General features: G+C 34.1%; 1 pseudogene; it reads left to right on the plus strand.

Moving 5' to 3' along the window:
- The first annotated feature begins 20,381 nt into the window (after positions 1–20,381).
- On the plus strand, positions 20,382–20,500 carry LOC145267369 (5S ribosomal RNA; annotated as a pseudogene).
- The last annotated feature ends 309 nt before the right edge of the window (positions 20,501–20,809 follow it).

Raw genomic sequence — 20,809 nt, forward strand, 5'->3', positions numbered from 1 at the left:
ACGTGAATTGGTAGCAATTATCGGTCTTCTATTAAATTACGTGGCAATAACCCTCCCCAAGGTACCAGTCCTTTTCGCAGTTAATACATTCTCTCCTCGATTTTCCAACTTCTTTGACCCCGCTTATTTGATGTGGCGGAGTTTCTGGCGCCACTTTAAAAAACAAGGGACACAAGGCGGATGTTAACTTACAATTCTACAGTTTCCGTTTTCATTCTTCATATTATTATTATTAATAATAATACTACTATTGAATCGAACTAAAGTTTTTACGATCGTATATTTCCCTTCAATGCGATTAATTATGTCTTTTGTGTTGCATTGCAAACGTCTGTTATGAATAAAAGATTCTAGCAATGTTTTTATTGTGTTCTATCACGAATTTCAAAAGTGTTTACTCACCTTCTAATATTTCAGACAACAAAAAGCATTATCCATTTTTATTCTAGGATGCGTCTAATTATGTCTATATAGGGCTCTGTCGGTCTGAAAGAGAATCTCCATAGCGAGACACTACTGTTTAAGTACGTGCAGCCTATAGGATATTGGCCTCTATGGCAGGAGGTTAAACAAAAGCGTAGGTAATGCTTCTGAATTTATTTTATAAGTATTGATAATTTAGATTTTTTTTTTTCACGGTTTGTAACATTCTAGTAGCTTTATATGTATCGAGGCGAACTCGGGAATCTGCACAGCATTTCGAGCTGAAACCATTATTTAATCAACGGGTTTAGCATGATTTTGTTCCGTTAGACATGGCCGATTAAATGTTTTACGCCATTCACAATTCATACCCCTTCTATAGCTCGCACTGACGATTGAACATTCAACTTTCAGAAGGGTCACTGACAACTGAATTTTCCCTAGGACTTTGACCATTACCTTGCAGATAACGTAAAATTATGATACATGCTAGCAATAAGCACGTCCAAAAATGATAATTCTTTACATCACTTTGCGCATACAGTCTTACACACTAGCCGTCAGAATCATGCGAACAGAAACGAATTGCTAATCACAGCAATACACTCAGTCACAAGAAAAAGGTACACGAACGCACACACATACACAATGTCACACTGCCAAATACTCGCGTACGAATATTACTAACATGTAGATATTTTTCACACAACTTTATTTACTAAATATATATTTACACTATGATATGATTTAAAAAATTTGGTCATCATTGACAAAGTCTAAAAAAACTGGCAGATTATAGATTTTTCAGTACACTGGGACAGGAATGTGAGAGAGAATGAGAAGTGGAGCAATTATGCTCCATTGATCTTGGAAATATCTCTTCCACCGTTAACTCTCTCGATCGACGGATTGACTTCACATGTTCCAGTAATGTAAAAACTTCTTCCTGGTGTAGTCAGTTAGAGGTATTTCCAAAATTTCAATAACTTTAATTATGAGCTCATATAATTTAACTATGCTCCCAGAAGGAATATTTTATTATACTACTTTACATACAAAACAATACGTTTTCGCCCTAAAGAAAAAACAACAAAAAAAAAACTCTACAGCTTTATTTGAAAACTTTTATTTACAAAAATCAATCCACATAGCTTTATCATTTAGTAGAGCTGACATCTATTCAATGTAGCCGCCTCCAGCCTCAATCACCGCCTTGATACGGGTCGAGAACTGGGAGTATGTCTTCCCCACAAGCCTTGCGAATATTCGGCGATCAGGTTGGCTTTGGTGTTGTGAGAGGTCAGGTTAGTTATGTTCTCGACGTATGACCACAAAGTAGTTCAGCGGGTTCAGGTCGGGAGAGGAGGAAAAAGTTAGAGAAGAGTGCAAAGTCGTAGCACTCCTTCTGAAGACAAGTCTAGGTCTATTTGAACTTGTGAGCTGGCAGCGAGTTCTGCTGCCACACTCAGGGTCTGCCAGCCACCAACTGACTGAATCAGGGTATCATCATATTCTTGAGCACATCCAGGTACACTTTGGCGTGGACTTCGAAGATGTGAGGTCGCATTATGTGGCCTTCACTTGGTACAACGCCGGAGGCCATCATAATGACAGGAGACGTTCTTTCGTCTTCAAGCATTGATCATTAACCGGAATATTGTGCAAAAAATAACTCTAGATGAGAATAGCAGTCTTCCTAATCTAAATAATCGCAATTATAAATCGTCATCTAAAAAAATTCGAAGATACACTGCGCTTTATTATACCCTTAGTCGAAACTCAGACAACTTTTACAAAGAGATCTCTCTTCGTCGAACCGGTTGTCACATTTAATTTTGAAATACAGAATTAATTAAATTTAATAATTTGAGTTTGCAATTACATTACGTTTGCCGATCGTGTCATAGTTTAAACGGTATTTTGGCTGCATCCCGAATCTCTATAAAATGATCTAATCAGGTAGTTAGTTGGTTGATCACCGGTCGAGTGCATGTTTAAAACATTTTTATTCTAAAAAGGTGTAGATGGGTGCCGTTGCGCTTAGGTTTGGAAGGATCATAGCGTCTTTGAATAGTGAACCACATTAACATTTAATTAAAATTGTTTACAAAAAGTAACTTTTTTAGCGAAGGGAAAAATTATATATATATACTAGCTGTGCACAACGGGCGTTGCGAAGTAAAAAGCGTATTACAAGACGGAACGTTTAATCACATACAATTTAAAATACACCAAATATGTAAAGTCCTTACGATTTTTCTAAAAGTTTACCATATCTTCGGTTTTTGAAAAGACATAGCAATTGTCATCTACGAACTCATAGTTAAAAAAAAACAAAAACAAAACTTATTTCCGTTTTTATAGGAAGCTGATGTTGGTTATAATTAAAATAAATGTAATTTAAATAAAATTGAAAATAAGCCAACTGTATATAATACTTCTAAATAGAGCAATGTAAACAAATCTACAACGAATTTTCTTTTAAAATCTAGTGCTAATTATTAAAACATGTTTTCGTTAATGTAATATGCAAATGAGATGACCTCTGGAATGGTTATTTCGTTTGAATAAATAGTACATATAGAAATCATGCAGGAATAGAATTATGAAAAAAGATATGTATTAAAATCTTTGTGAAACAAAGCATTTTTTATATCTAAATTTTGTAATCATATAAAAGTTATTGTAAACCAGAAACTACTCATAGTGTAAATATATATTTAATAAAGTTGTGTGAAAAATATTTACATGTTAGTAATATACGTATGTGAGTGTTTGGCAGGGTGGCATTGCGTTTGTGTGTGCGTTGGTTTACCTTGTTCTTGTGACTGACTGCCTTGCTGTGAGTAGCCACTCGTTTCTGTTCCCATGATTATGACAGCTGGTGTGTAAAGTAAAGATGTAAATACGTCTCGAGGAAACACAAGAAAAGAAGAGGAAAGAAATTAAACTCGCTTTGATATACAATCTATCCCAGGTTACGCCGCCATGTCGAAAATTTTTATTTTGCTGTGTAGGTTGGTTAGTGCAAAAGGAGTTCAAAATGTCAAGTTGTTGACGTATGTCAACCGCTGTATCTAGGGTCGACGGTGACACCTGAAATGTCATTCGTCTCGCGTGAAAGTCAACGTGGGGAAAAAAGAGAGCATGAAAAAAAAGAGGAGGAAAATATCTTTTCGCTCGCATGCAATGCAGACTGACTTTCGATATTTGACGAAACGGACGTATTGAGGGACGCAGAATGGATCGAAGAGAAAAAAAACGTAAGAAAGCTGGAGTCACCAAGCCATGCCCTTTTCTCGTTCACTCGTTCAGGAAATAAGAAATCCATGCCAGAAAATCGGTGCCATGTTTTTGTCATATATTTCTTACAGCATCGCCCAGTGACGAGAAGAATTGATCCCAGAGAAAATCACGAAACAAAAATAAGGTGTGGTAACTATATCGCATGTATATATACAAAGGGGTATCACGATCCCATCCCTAGACAGGTAATCAGACACGTTGTAATGAGATATTCAGACAAGGACAAAATCCCCCTCGTATAATTAGGTAATTTATCCTGCTTCATTGGCCTCGTCTCTGCTGTTACGTGTCTCGGACATGTGATGTTTCTAACATCGCTTCTCCTTTCACGTTTATCTCTGCTGTGACGTCATAATGCGCAGCCGGCTTGGCCCTTTGCATATATTAGCTGTCATATGTTGCTACTGCTAACAGTGCTAGCGTCTCTATTAGAAATAAGGCTTTTACGTAAGTCATTGAGTTTTTCGTCTTGACTCCACAAGTCAAAAACACGGGAGCAGGCTTGTCGAGGATACGTTCGTAGGGTCCTGTTTGACGCGAACGGCTGTCGAAATCTTTTTGTGTTTCTTTTCTTTTTGTAAAGACTTTTCTTGGTTCGTGTCGGGTTAGTATATTCACATAGATTTGTAATTAACACGCTCATGTGAAAACTTTTTGAATTTTATAGTGACAAAGAAGGCAAATAAAACCAAAGAAATTTAAGAAAGAGAGAAGAGTATTAGAGCTATTTGCTTTTTAGCGTTCGTAGTAAATACTTCGTGATTCAGGCCATATGCACAGTGGGCGTATCTTAAGTCTTTTCGTTCTAGTGGCTTTGGCGGTGCCACTGAAAACATTGAACATTTACAAGTTCTCTTGAATTACCAGTTTAGTTTAAGAAGGCGGTCTCATTGTTTTTCCCTCTTTTTACAAAAAAGAAAGCATTGATGGAAATTTACCGGAAGTTAATTAACCGGAAGCTGTAGCCAGTTGTGCGCCATTCATTTCTATCTCAAACAAAATAAAATATTATCAAACAACACGCTTTCATATCTACTTACACACACATACGCACGCACTCTACTTCATACTATCTTTATATATATATCTCTATCTATCACTCTCTCTTAATATATATATATATATATATATATATATATATTATGGCAGTAGAGTTTAGTTCCCTAGAAGTACATCCAATGAAACATATCTAACAAAAAATGCTTAATGAATAAACAGGGCAGGTATATTACATTTACTTATATGAACATTGATGGCTACATATGTGCATACATGTTTCTGTAATCAGCCGTTATTGGGGAGATTGTATCTTCAGGCCAAGAATTTTCGAGGGTAATTCTTGGCCTGAGGGCGTAATCTCCCCAATAATGGGTGATTACAGATACATGTATGCACATATGTAGCCATCAATGTTTGTATAAATAAATTTAATACATAATTATATATATATATATATATTTGTAGTCATCGACGTAGTGTCCTGTTTTCGTTGTATCACAATTATTAGTGCTGCTAGACAAGCACCTCTCCCAAGCCGATGATAGTCAACAGTTTTGATGATCAACCAACGAGAGCGATGCCCGGAAATAACCTCGCCAAATGTCTATTTTTTAAACAAAGATTCGTTCACCACTTTGAGAGAGAGAGAGAGAGAGAGAGAGAGAGAATGAATAACAAAAGTCTTTATTCCAAAGTTCATGATGTTAACCACTTTTAATTTATTTTTTTAAATTCATTTGACATTTACAATTCTTGACAGTATCTGTTTCGTAGCACAAAATCAATCACTTAATTATCATATCAATTAGTGAATCTATTTTGCCCTTAACTCAGAAGAAATAATAACACTCAATCCATCACTAGGTAAACAATCGAATATTTGGAGTTTAACCGAAATCACCGGTAAAAAAAAAACAACAAAAATAAAAAAAACGGTGAAAAACCTTCGCGTTTTCCCTTTTCAAGAACATACTATTTTAGCGAAGGCTGACTTTATATTAATTAGGATTTTAATAATAGATAAGTATTTCCAAGTTAATATACGAGAAGCGTTCAAATAGTATCGTCGTCTATTTTTGTTTCCGCCCAAACTAATCAGTGGAAATTCTAGGAGATTTATAACAATTTTATATGATACTTAGCTAAAAGTTATTTTAACAAAATAGTCAAATAACTACTAATATGAATCATTTTCAAAATATCACCTGCAAATAACAATCAGCATAGAAAGTGTCTACCTTAAGTTTGAAATGTTACCGGTTTGGAATGAAAATGTGTTGGACTGCGTAAAAGAAAATACGACTTCTCATAACAGAAACGTCATTTCAAATGGCTAGTTAGTTGCCTACGACTCGTGTTTGAATCGCGTCGAAGCTAATTCTAACGTTCATACCAGAACGATGACTTTAAGTAAGGCATCTCTAGCAAACTTCCGATGCAGTGCTTTTCCACATTAAACTAGACACCGCCAAAAATAGCCGAAAAATCAAGTTGTTGTTTTTTAAAACGAAATTGCATTTATTAAAATCCATTATTTCTGAGTAACTTTTTTTTTTCCAAAAAGATAAAACCATGAATTTTATCATATAGAAAGCAGAATAATGTAAAACTTTTTTCTACTATGTTTAATTAATTTTTAAATGTTAAAATTTCCCCAAAAGTTCATTCATCAGTGCGGGAGATCTTACAAATACGATTGCGAATTACTTAGGATTTTTACCAAATTATTATATACCGAGGGAAAGCGTGGCACATCGTGGATTAAATAATAATAAAAATAACGTTTGGAATTGCTTGCAGATTCCCGAGTTCGAGAGAAACATTGCCGAGTTCGACACACACATTGCCGAGTTCGACACACACATTGCCGAGTTCGACACACACATTGCCGAGTTCGACACACACATTGCCGAGTTCGACAGACACATTGCCGAGTTCGACAGACACTTTGCCGAGTTCGACAGACACTTTGCCGAGTTCGACAGACACTTTGCCGAGTTCGACAGACACTTTGCCGAGTTCGACAGACACTTTGCCGAGTTCGACAGACACTTTGCCGAGTTCGACAGACACTTTGCCGAGTTCGACAGACACTTTGCCGAGGTCGACAAGATGCAGCTGAAGAAGGCCAAATGTCGCATCGACCGAAAGGTTGTGAAAAGACACACAAGATGAGAATTTTAATTCAAATCTAAATTATGCACATTATCAATCCTCATCTCAATAATTAAACATACAAATTCTCTATTAATATGAGATATTTAGTGTCAGCATACTTATGTTTCGACTTATGAGTTTGAGAAATAAGACCCATGCTCGAACAATATGACACGTAAATATAAATGAATTTTATTATTTGAATTAAGAATGATTTGATTGCCCGGTCACGGCTCCTATGAATGTTTCGTCTACAAGGAATAGCGCGATCCAATATATCATTAATAATAGCTATCATTTGAAAGTGTATAAAATCTCTTTGTAGTGAAAACATGAAACGGTTTGGTTTGCTGTACGATCTATGACGTTTCAAAGGAAGATTAAATATAATTATCTATATTGTGTGGAAGGAATGGTTCAATCAATCGCCTGTAGATGGCGGTACGATCGACACGAAACACAACATTTATTAAGAAATAGAAAATATCAACGTCCAAACAGAAAGACAATTACGAGTGGGAAGAGGTGTATTTTCTGAGAAAATTAAAGAATGATTACATACATCATCAATAGCTGACAACTTTAGATACTAGCAAATGCATTATGTTGTCTTATAGATTCGAAGAACTTTCGCTTACAGTAAGAAAACCTCATTCATAATTTCTAGACATAGAGCTGTTTCGGCAGTTAATAATAATTTAAAGACTGGGCTTTCGATCGCATATAACGAGTGACTCATAGCTGACTACACGATCAGAGTTCGAGCCCGACTTGAGACACAAGTTTGACCGCAATGAAAATGTGATACGTCTAAAGTGTGTTTATATAATTATTTTTTTTTTACTATAATAATTAAATACCTACAGACACTAGTGTTTCATCCTTTCGGGAATCTTCATTGCAGGGTGTCACGATTAATATCAGTCGAACGATTCGAACCCCGCATCACAAGACATCTCTGGCTCGATTAGCGAATACCTAATCCATTTGGCTACCATTAACCGCGTGAAATAACGTTGAATTTAAACATTTTAATTTTAAATGTTCATTTACGTCAGTCAGAGAGTGATCTAATCGTTATACGATGATATCTATCTATCTATCTATCTATCTATCTCTCTCTCTCTCTCTCTATATATATATATATATAAATTTTCGCAGCCCACAAGACCCATGATAACCAACTACTCAAAAGTCTAAGAATCGAGTTTCGCCCTCATTTGGGCTCATCAGTTGAACATATCCGAACCCATCCGAAACTCGAGTCTTGAACTTCCGATTCGTTGGCTGTCATGGTTCGTGTGGGCTGCGACGTTGTTTGGTTGTGGAAAATATTATATATAATCTCTCACATTCTTATATATATATATATATATATATATATATAATAATAAAAAATAAGGATTAAAAGTTATATATACACGTATCACCAGAAGAATAATGTAAAAATATATATATATATATATACCCCTTTAAGACATGGCATTTGGAAGCTAAATGCTTCTCATCAGAAGAGGGGAATGGCCTTAATTATACAAAATGTAAATAAAGATTTAAAAAAACTGGCTATTTAGATTGGAAATGAAAAAAATACTAAGATATATTAAAATTATGTATAAGGCATAATAGTGAAGTCTTTTGAAAAATTAAAAATATTAAAAATATATATAATATAAGAAGGAAAGAGTACCGTGTATTTTATTTTTTATCTTGGAATATTTATTGGGCATTTTAAGGCTTATACTCTCGGTTTTTAAAGCTTTGGAACCTTTTTTTTTTTAATTTTCAGGATGTTTTATTTTTACATGTATTTCCGTATCCGTTATTTGCTTTTTCTTTCTTTATTCTTATTTTCTTTTCTTTCTCCCTCTTCTTTATCTTTACAGTTTTTCTCTTTTATTATTGTCTAGTTAATAACCGTCGCCATTATGTCATAGTAGCCGCTGTTTTTTTTTTTTCCGCAGACAAAAGGAGAATGGACCTGTAAATTTACGTTTGTCTGTTCGTCCATTGGTCTCTTCGCAATTTTTCCAATAACTACGCCTTGAATTTTTGCACAGAAAAGTAACAGAACGGATTCTACGGGAAAACGCCTGGTTGCCCCCCCCCCTAGGGGTGCCTTTAACGTTAAAATGGTTAAAATTGAGACTCTTTTACTTATCAAAAAAGTTAATGTTTTGGATTTTTATAAAACTTTCTAAAAAGTGGTAACTAAATTCAATATACTGATTTCTATATAATTTTGCTTTACTATACTTCTCGATAAATCCTGAGTGTGCCCCAGGGGCTCTTTTAGAGCTAATAAAACCATTCTATTTTTGGGACTATTTTACCATATTTGTCCAGAATATTCTGTGTATGTCTGTTTAGCAGTTTTGCATGTTGCTGAACTCAAATTTTAATATGTTTGAGGCTTTGGGGACTTTTGAGGCTAGATTCTGGGTGGGTGGCAAATTAGTCATTTTTTTCTTGGTTGATGCAGTACACAAATTTACATAAGTGAAGACCTGAAACTGCAGCGTTTGTTTCTTTTCATAAGATTTGACGTCCCTTGGGTACTTTTGGGGAAAATTAGGGGCAGACAAATGCTGAAATTAGTCATTTATAATACCTCGTTCACTATGAACTCACGGGGAACATGCATGCTTCACTTGTTTTTGTTTTGCTATTACTTACCAATATTCTACCCTTGCGATTTTAATTCTCATATATTTAACTCCCTTTTCAGGTAAACTTAACTATTTCCTTCTTTTATCTTTCCTTTCATCAACATTTTTCTTCACCATATACTTTTTACGACTGGGAAACGCCGGCCGGCTTGCTAGTGTAAATCAATATTCAACATTTCAATCATTTAATACGCCTTAATATAATTTACCGAAGTTCAAAAAATTGTAAAAGGAAATAATCTAGGGAAACTTATAAACAAGAATAAGGGTAAATTATCTTTTCCAGCCACCACCATCTTAATGAAAACTATAATAAGTTCTAACAGTACAAAAAATAGACAAAACGATTAATGAAGGGGGATTTTGTAACTAATCAAAACTTTGAATCAAGGAGGTTTGTTTTACCTAATCAAAACTCTGAAGGGAATTCAATTTGCAACTGTAGAAATACTGGAGAATGTTCAGGGCGGTGAAAACTGTTTCCACTTAGTTATAGTCTTTGGTGTGATTTTTACATCTTCTAAGTCGGCTTGAATGTCAACATTAGTGTATCTTATGTGTTGAAGGATGTTATTACCCTTAATGCAATCGGGTGGCTGCTGGCAGACTCCAGGTGTGGAGGCAGGATTCGGCGCCGACCCACAAGACCAAAGAGGCGCTGGCCTGGCTTCACAAGGAGTGCTACGACTTTGTACCCTTTTCTCACTGGCCTTCCTTCTCCCCGATATGAACAGGGTTGACTACTTTATTTAGCCATACGTTGGGCACATCATAAAAATGACCCCAACAACACCACGTAGGCTTAATCGTCTCCACCTGCCGAGTATTCGCCGAATTACCGCCGGCATTTGTGAATAAGGCATGCTCCCAGTTTCTGAGCCGAATTTTGGTGATGAGTGAGGCTGAAGGCAGCTACATTGAATATATGCCAGCTTTACTATATAATTCAGTTACCTAAATTGATTTTTTTTTCAACAAAAGTTTTAAAATAAAGCTGTAATATAGTTTCATTTAAGGCGGGAATTTTATCATTTCGCCCCAGAATTGATAAGTGACTAAACGCCATCTTGCGAACCGCCGGGAATGAAACAACAACAAAAGCATAAAAGTACACCAAGGTTACTCACCTTATCTCGCAAAATGCAACCAATATTCATAAAATTGTTTCAGTAATTCTAAAAATGTTTTTAAAGAACGCAAGGGAACAATTAGACTTCGTTTGAAAATAAAATAACGACATTCGCCAATGGACTTTATAACTTGCTTTAATTGATCACCGGATGTAATTGCCGGTTCTGAAAATTGATGTTTCGTCTTTTTCTGTCCGGAATAAAATATATGCTTGCTAATGAAAGAGGAACGTGTTAACATTTATTGGACAGTATTGCTGACAAAACAGTTTAAAGATAATGAGCTAATGCTATTTAGACACGCTGTTTTTTTCGGCTTGATCACGTACATAAAAAGTTGATGATGAAAACGAGACTAAACATAGCGACGAGATGATATCGATTCTAATTTAATAGATGTTTTACTCACAAAAGAATTCCAATAAAAGGGGAGTAACCGCATTTGATAAAATATAACATTTATCACGATTATTTATAGTCAGCAACTTCTCCCCGAGTTATATTTTTAAAAGTTATGTATTACTAGTAAAGATACCAGAGTTTAGATGGTTCTTTTGGTGTACGCTCGGGTACCTGCCTCGCGAGCACACTTGCAGGAGGTGGATGTTGCAAGAGCCACACCAAATATGACCTTTGCTTTAGATTTTGGCCTTGGAAAATAATGAGCACCATTTCTAAATTGGAGACCATTATCATGTCAAGGTCATGATCAATGCAGTTATGCGGGCTGTGGGAGAGTATATATACATAGGTTATTACCTTAGAAAATAGTGTACCACTACCTATGAAAGAACCCATAATCATGCCAATGTTGGTCATGATTGGTCCAAGAAAATGGGTTGTAAGACAGTATATATACATATGCTCTGATCTTGATCTTTGACCTTCACCTTGAAAAATAGTGTGAACCATCTTTAGGTCGAAGATCATCACGTCAGGCTTGGTCATGATCGGTCTAGGCTATAGTAGAGTATATATATATATATATATATATATATATATATATATATATATATATATATATATATAAGATTTTTATGGGTATATGATTTTATAACACTTTTGAAGAACACCGAACGTAGTGCCATTATTTATTTCTGAGGGTTTAGGTTTTTTTTCTCCTATAGTTTAAACATAACCTATTACAAAGAAAGCTTTCTCCTTAGCAGAAACTAGATAAAAAGGATAAATAAGGGGTGGTGATAGTTTTTTCTGCCCCACCCCTTCTTTATCCTCTTTATCTGATTTCTGCTTCGGAGAAATCTACTTAAGAAGTGTATTTTGGTCTTTCCGAAAGTTTCTTTTTATAGTTTCTGTTTAAATTATAGACCCCCCCCTAAACCCTCAGAAATTAATTATGACACTACATTCGGTGTTCTTCAAAAGTTATATATATATATATATATATATATATATATATATATATATATATATATATATGGTATGCCCTTTACCTTTATTATCTTGTGCGCAAGTGGGGGACCATAATCATGACAGGTTTGCGCATGATCGGTCACATGGTTTTGGTTGTAGGAGAGTGTATATACATAGGATATAATCTTGACCTTTGATCTTCATCTTAAAAAATAGTGTTAACAATATCTAGGCTGGGGACTATTATCAGACAATTCTCATCTGGAAAAGTAAAAACATAACTTCTCTATTCACTGCGCTACGGACATTATTAGAATTTTAGAATAATTAATCCAATTTACATCAGCATTAATTAAATTACTTTCATTCTGAAAATGACTGCCAGGAAAAAGTTTCATCTTAAGAGGTATTAAAAGAAATTGTAATTTAGTAAGTTTTGGTTAATTAATACAAATCTGAAATATTCGATTTTCAAATGGGCGGCTGTAGCCATATTTTGTATACTTAATCCCTTTAATACGCGCACGCATTTTTGTAACCTTTAAAACTACATAAAAAACTTATTTAATTTTTATATATTTTTTTATTATTCGTTAGAAATTATTTAGTCAGTAGAACATTTAATCAACTGCAATCCACGTATCAGCTTGCTCTATTAACCCCACTATAGTCAATATGTTAATTAAAGGGATCATCAATTGTTTACCATGAACACTGTTTCGGGGATTTAAAAACAAAACCGCATATTTAATCATGACTCCCCAGCAATGTTGCTCAAACACCAACCCTTTAATCAAAAGAACAAAAAATGTTACAGATATTAGACTTGTTTTCTACCCTGGAAAAATTTGGTAAGCCTATTCATGTTAGAAAATAATGTATTCCTTGCCTGTGAGACTCGTTTGTTTCCAAATTCAAAATGGATACATTTTTTAATTTACCAATCTTGTATTTATAAGATTAGGATTAATCCATTTGACTACGTATCACTGCCAACTATGATTTTTACTTTATGTATTTACATTCTTATATATATATATATATATATATATATATATATATATAATGCATGTATGTAGATTAGTTTAAAAATAAATAAATAAAAATATTGTTTACGTCCAAAGTAAAAAATGGGCAATTTCTAAAAAAAAAAATCCGATCTTCAAGGTGAAGACGCTCACCTCAATATCGTTTAAGAAATCAACAACAAAAATCTACACACACGTGTGTGTGTATATATATATATATATATATATATATATATATATATATATATATATATATATATATATATATATATATATACACAAATATATAAATATTGGATTTCCCTTATTAAGATATTCTGGTTGATTTTATACAATTCAAAAATATCAGGATAACGAGCAGATGCATTATTTAACTGTTGAAATAGTTTAGTGTATGTATATATATATATATATATATATATATATATATATATATATATATGGTGAGAATGTGTGTGAGTACAACTATACGAATTTTTGATCTGCAGACTTGAGATTTGTTGTATTCAGAGATATGAAAGACGTTTTAATCGGGTTCCTTCCGGAAAAAAGGTTGCTAAGGGAGAAAAATTAAAAACTTAGAACTTGGGTGTCATTATTTTTTTTTTCTGTTTGTCAACTGTTTCATGACTGCGCACAAGCGAATCGTAAACATAGTAGCTTACTTATGTTAAGAATAATTAGGTTTGAAAACACTTTTAAACTATGTGGCAGGCCCGTCTTATTGTTATCGCATTTGCCACACTTTATTTAGGTTTTGGTTTCCATCTAATCTAGAGTATTTTTTTTGTTACTTAGACGAAATGAACTGTTTAGAAAAAAAAACATAGTACTCGCGTGTACATGTCTCAGTTTCTTGTCGTTTTCTACTTCATTTTTTAAGTTTAATACAGAGGAAAGCGGAGTATGTCCGCTTGTATATATATATATATATATATATATATATATATATATATATATATATATAATAAAATACGCATCAAGTGCGCTTGATAGCCAAATTACAAAATAACATTAGGAAAATAAATATTTTGTTGGAAATTTATCACAAATATATTTCAGAGGTATTCTAAATATTCAGTGTGTTACTTTGTTTCTTTTTCTTCTTCTTCCTTAGATAGAGAACAAAGTCTGTTTTTAAGAGCCACTGAATATATTTGTGATAAATTTCAAACAAGTCAAATATGTTAATTTTCCTAGTATTACGTTGTTATTTGGTTTTCAAGCGCACTTGATGCGTATTTTATTTTATTCAAATTAAAACAACGTTTCCATATAAACTCTCATCCTTGACGATATAATATATATATATATATATATATATATATATATATATAACTTTAATGTAGGAGATATTAGTCTTTTTATCTCTACAAGCATTTAACGCTTCATAAAAATCAGAGGTAGCTTTACACCTAATTGCATGGATCTAAATCAAATTACGCTCCATATTCCTAATGATCAGTTTATTAGTTCATCAGTGAATCACAATATATATATATATATATATATATATATATAACCGCTAGCAAAAGTACCCGCCGTTGATTGGGTTCAAAAACAGCGAACGAACACCCCATAATTTCATTATACCATATTTCTTCAAACTGAAACATAATTATCAAAGTATATTTACACAGATAGATGTGAAAAGATATTAAAGTTTGTGCCTATTTCCATTCTATGGAGGCCAGGCGCGAACGCACACCCCACAATTTTATCATACCATCCCTATTTAAGTTAAGAATACTTTGATAAGTATGTTTTATGTGCATCTATATCAAAAACATTTGTAGACGTTTTTTTTAATTTTTTATTTTTTATTTTCATACTTTGTGGCTCAGGCGCGAACGCAGACCCCGAAATTTTAATGAACCACCGTTCTGCCAGATCAAACATAGCCATTCCTGTGTCTCGATACATTTTGTATCATTATATGTAATCAGTTTTTTAAATAGTCAACCATATAGGAGCCTATTCGTCGGTATACGACAATTCCTAACAACTTGACACAGACCAGAATAACAAAAATAATGAGAAATAGGTGCCGCAGGAATTGAAACACAACCAAAAGTAACGCCATTATGAAATACTATCTTTCAAAGAACGACCTGTTTCTCGAACGGGTTTTGACTTGCGATAAAAAGTGGGTTTTTACAAGCGGCTTACGCTCAGTTAAGTAGTTAGACACCGTCGAAACTCCATGACAATTTCTAAAGCCAGATTTTCACCAAAAGAAGTCCATACTTACTGTTTTGTTGTCTGTGACCGGTTATCCATTAAAATTTTTTTGGATACAGGCGAAACAATTAAGACAGAAGTACTGCCAACAAATGGATGAAATGCATCGGAACTTCGATAACTCTCAGCATTTGTTAACAGAAAATACCTAATTCTCCTCCGCGACAATGCTCGACCGCACATTGCTAAACCTACCGACTACAACCTTTTTAAGCATCTTGACAACTTTCTGCAAGAGAAATGCTTCAAAAACCTAAGCAATATCAAAAACGCCTTCAGCAAATCATCGCCTCTAGAAAGCAAGATATTGACGTATACACGTTTTTTTTGTTTGTTTGAGTCGAGATATGTTCACCTAAACATAGTCAAGCTCAGGAATATATATATATATATATATATATATATATATATATAAGCTAAATGTCTGTGTGTGCGTCTGGCCACAAATAGGCTCCTATATGGTTGACTATTTTTAAAAAAAACTGATTACATATAATGATAGATGTATCGAGACACAGAAATGGTTATGTTTGATCTGGCAGAACGGTGGTTCATTAAAATTTTGGGCTCTGCGTTCGCGCCTGGTCCACAAAGTATGGAAATAAAAAATTTAATAAAAAAAACGTTTACAAGTGTTTTTTTTTTAATATAAATGTACATCAGAATACTTTGATAAGTATGTTTTAACTTAAATAGGGATGGTATAAAATTATGGGGTGTGCGGTCGCGCCTGGCCTCCATAGAATGGAAATGTGTCACAAAGTTTAACAAGGTTTTTTAATATAGATCCACAGAATATTGTGATAAGTGTTTCAGTGTGAACAGGTATGGTATATTAAATTATGGGGGTTGTCTATTTTATTTTTACTTTCATCATATTTCGCTTTGGTTTTGCTACCTCCATATTCAACCCAAATTTACAACCCTTCCTTTTCATAACCTATCATACTTTAATAAATCAGAGTCCATTTTCTGTAGGCTGTTTTTGAACCCAGTAAACGACGTGTACTTTTGCAAGTATAAATATATATATATATATATATATATATATATAATTCTTATTAAATCCTAACTGTTCATCGAACGCGTGCTATAATACTTAATTGCCTACATATTATCGTAAAAACATGTTCATCCACAATTTCAGCCAGATCGGCACATTAGTTTCCAAGAAATACTAATCTTTATTAATTCATATTATTTTATAATTATAAATCTAACAGGTACATTAATAGTTAGTCCGATGCACCTTATAATAAAAATGACTATACAAAATTTCAACTAGATCACGCAGTAGTTTACGGGAAAACTAAGTAAGACCAGATATGCAATATATATATATATATATATATATATATATATATATATATGCATGTCTATCTGGAGATCTCTCTCCCTCTCTTCTCTTTTCATATAGAGGAAGGAAAATTAGTAAGTGCCCAGATTTTATTCGTACAAGCATTTAAAATTAATGCAGCCACTTAAAAATCCGTATGTTATTAATGCACATTTTATGAGAAGACTGAACATTTTTTATGATTTGAGCTTTAAATGCACAGCCGCAGAAGGAATATAAATGCACCCTACTTGAGCCTTGTTGTCACTTCTGGTGACATTCAAAAATCCAGTAGAACCTTCCAATTTTCTTTAATCATACTGTAATTATATTCTTCTTGCTTGGTCTGCTTGGAGACTGGATAGAAAGTACCAGTCGAGAATCCATTCTTGACAATCAGCCTAACGGGTGCAGGGCCAGTACCTGTCAGACTGAGGAACGCCGCCTAGGTATTTGCAAGGAGTTCAATCCTCCCAGGCGTTGCCACCCAGCTTTCAGGTGAGACAAGTTTATCATGTGTTGCCTGAGGTGAGGGAATGCTGATGAGGATGCCCAAATAATTTTTGCTAGACTAGAGTGCACCTCCTTTCGGCGCGCTGGCTGGACATCCCGACTTTCCGACCTGGTGTCACATCATGATTAAGTGGGCAGCATGTAATTATCTACTCTCATTATATAAAAAATATTGCAAAATCTACATATTTTTTTTATATAATGGAAAATTCCTTTCAGTTTTAATGTTTAATTTCATTCAAAAATAAATATATGCGAGCACAGATGAGAAGAATGATACGCAATAAAATTCTGTTTTAAACTTAAAAAAATGTCACAGAAAATTACGAAAAGCTGTTGCACCATCTTGCATGAATCGAGCATCATATATTATTATATATAAATAGTTTAGCAAATCATTATATGTATATGTATATATATATATATATATATATATATATTATTCGCTAATTATTAAATACCGACAGGCAGGAGTGTTTCATCGTTTCGGGAATCGTCAGTGCACGGAGTCACGATTTACGCCAGTCGATAGATACGAATCCGCCAACGAAGCCATCTATGACTCTATTTGCAAGGACCGCAATTAACCGGAGGAAATATCGTTGAAATTTAAACATTTATTTTTTAAATGTTTTTAACGCCTGTAAGAGTGATCTAATCATTATATGATGCTCTGCCTATACAGGCTAAATTGACCGACTTATTTGAATTGAAAATGCTCAACGAAAAGAATCGAGTTTCTTAAACGGTTTGATATATATATATATATATATATTTTGGGAAGTGTGGAGCCACCCTTTAATTGCCATTACTCCCAGGTCCACTCTGACCCAGAGTGGTAGTACCTGTTAGGGTTCCAACTATGAGTTAAATAGAAACCGACATGAAAACAACAAATATATTCTATTAAAAAAATATTTTCTTCCAAATCTTTGGATTCGGCATTAAATAACCCGAAAAGGATTGATATGCCGTAAAACAAAAACAACCAACCAACAAACCAACCCTCTCTCTCTCACACACACTCACACACACACGCGCATATGTATAGCTAGTTTGCAATGTACTGATTTATTCTTTATATAAAAATTGATTGGACTAAATACTATCGAAAACTTCAAATAAATGCATCTGAATACAGTCAAACATTTCATTGTTATGAACATAACACCCAAATAATCTGCATACAACAAATAGCAATACTTATTGATCTAAAACATCCGAACCTTCACACGCATTTATGCATTAAAAAAATAACATAAAGGCAGTTTATAACTGATAACTTTCATGTTGAAACTTGGTTCTAAAAATAGATATATAATAATAGCAATTTCACACAATGCTTATGTCAAAGTAATGACAACCTTACAAAGAAATATTAGCTACCGGCTTCGGCGTCCATATTTGCTCGCCGTGTACCGGAAGTTAAGACAAAGAGAGAATTTCATGGCGCCAGCATATTGGAAAAAGTTAATGAAATAATCGCAGAAAAGCCAATTTATTTTCTCCCGATTCAAAGCGGACCGGAAGCGTTATTCCGCAACTCCTTTATAAAACCGACCTCAAACATTATTTGACTATGATTACAGACTTACAATAGATGGACTTGGTCGCGACATTATAATGTGAGGTTAAACGATTTCTTGACATTGTCCCATTTTTCTGTCTGATATAATATATGAGGTTCGAACTGATGTAACGTCGTCGTTATATGTCAACACTCGGGACCCACACGTTGTACGCAGATCGTTCCAAGAAAACAAAGAAAAAGAAAGAATTCGACTTACTTTTTAAAATTATTTCAACAAACATTTATTTACATTAACTTCCAAAACTAAGCCTGTTTTTTTTAAACTGTTCTCGTACTTTAATGTGCTTTACACGACTCAGCGGGGTCGAGCAAGTTATATTTTGTCTTTCTCCGACAGTTTTAGGACAGGTCTTTACCTGTCGCTCTAGGGTTACGTGTGTAACAGGTCTATTTGAATTTTATAAGCTTTTTTCTTTTTCATCTCGTACACGGCTCAATCATTTGAATATGTTAGGTTTCGTACACCTGCTGCCTTTGCTGTTGCCTCCCATATAGTTCGCGCTGTTTTACACTGTGGAGAGTGCTGGAAATCTGAAGCATAAAATTGTTGTGAAGGCAACCAAGACACCACTTTTAGGAACTGGTGGGCAATCCCAAGTAGTGTAAAACAGTCACAGTGGTTAACTCAAAAATACTATCAATGATGATGATGATAATGATAATAATAATAATAATTATAATAATAATAATAATAATAACAATAATACTATCAATAATAATAATACTATCCAAAGTAGAGTGAAGACGAATGGTTGTTGCCTGCGAGAAATGAATGGCATGCGGATGTTGCAAAAACGCAAAGTAATTTTAAAGGGTTATCGAAAGAGATAGAATGTACTGAAAGTATTATAAGATTTGTTGCCACACATGCCCCAGGGAACAACACTGGTCATTGTTAATGAATAATCTTTGATGATGGGTGAGAAATTGTGAGCGAATAATAATAATAATAATAATAAAAAGAAGAAGAAGAATATTAATAATAATAAGAAGAAGACTATTAATAATAAGAAGAGTATCAATAATTAATCACATTGATATGTGTACAGAAAGCTGAGAATGAGAGCGTCTCATCATTAGTTGTGAGAAGTTAGCTAAAATCGAATACAAGAGACGACATGACAATATTGTGAGAAATATCAGTTAGCATACACCAAAGAAAATGAATGAAGTAAAGAATGGTACGGAATGTTCCAGCTAATGAGAGATTATTGTGGGATCTAAATATCCAATGTGATGATATGATTGAAGCACAGAGACCAGATTTAGTCTCGTTGGTAAAAAAGGAACACAAGACAATAATTATTGTTATAGCAATGATGTGAATGTGGAGGGAGAAGAAAAAGAGAAGGTCGAAATGGGACTGTGGAAGTTGAAGAGAGAAACCATCTATTTTGAGTGTAACAAATGGATTTTGACAAGTGAATTTAGAAAATTGGAATCCTTGACATGCTTAAAAAGAAAGCCTTGTTGCGAACCGCCAGATTTTTACAGAAAGTGCAGAAAAACTGTGAAAACAAGAGGCGGATAACCTATGTTTGATTTTTCTGATCCCTTTATCAGTATTAATCGGTAATACTAACATGTAGACACAAAATGTGGATAATAATAATAATTTAAGGCCATATCACGTTGAAAACAACGGTTCTCGTCCTATCCCCGAATTTAAGCAACGTGGAACCTGGTAAGTACTTGGATGGGTGACCGCTAGGGAATACCAGGTGCTGTAAGCATTTCTCTAGGAAGAAGAAAAGACCGAGGGGAAAGTACTGATTGGACCTCTGCTGGATGAGTGCGAGGAGAGCTGGGATCTTAGGGAGGCTTATTGCCACTCAAATTCCAATGAAGACCAACGGCCGCTGCCAACAAGAAATCAATGGAAAGCAGCTGTTGTGATAATGCAAATCTATATGCAAATACTATCAGAAGAGGTGGTGAGTACTGGAAATCTGGGGAGACTTGTTGTCACTCAGCTTCCAGGGAACAGCACAGGCTGTTTTCAAGGAGAGATATTTTATGAGCTCTGGGAAAGCTCATTGTGA

This window comes from Euprymna scolopes, chromosome 42 (genome assembly GCF_053919585.1).
Source record: "Euprymna scolopes isolate OS-2025 chromosome 42, ASM5391958v1, whole genome shotgun sequence".
NCBI classification, from domain to species: domain Eukaryota; kingdom Metazoa; phylum Mollusca; class Cephalopoda; order Sepiida; family Sepiolidae; genus Euprymna; species Euprymna scolopes.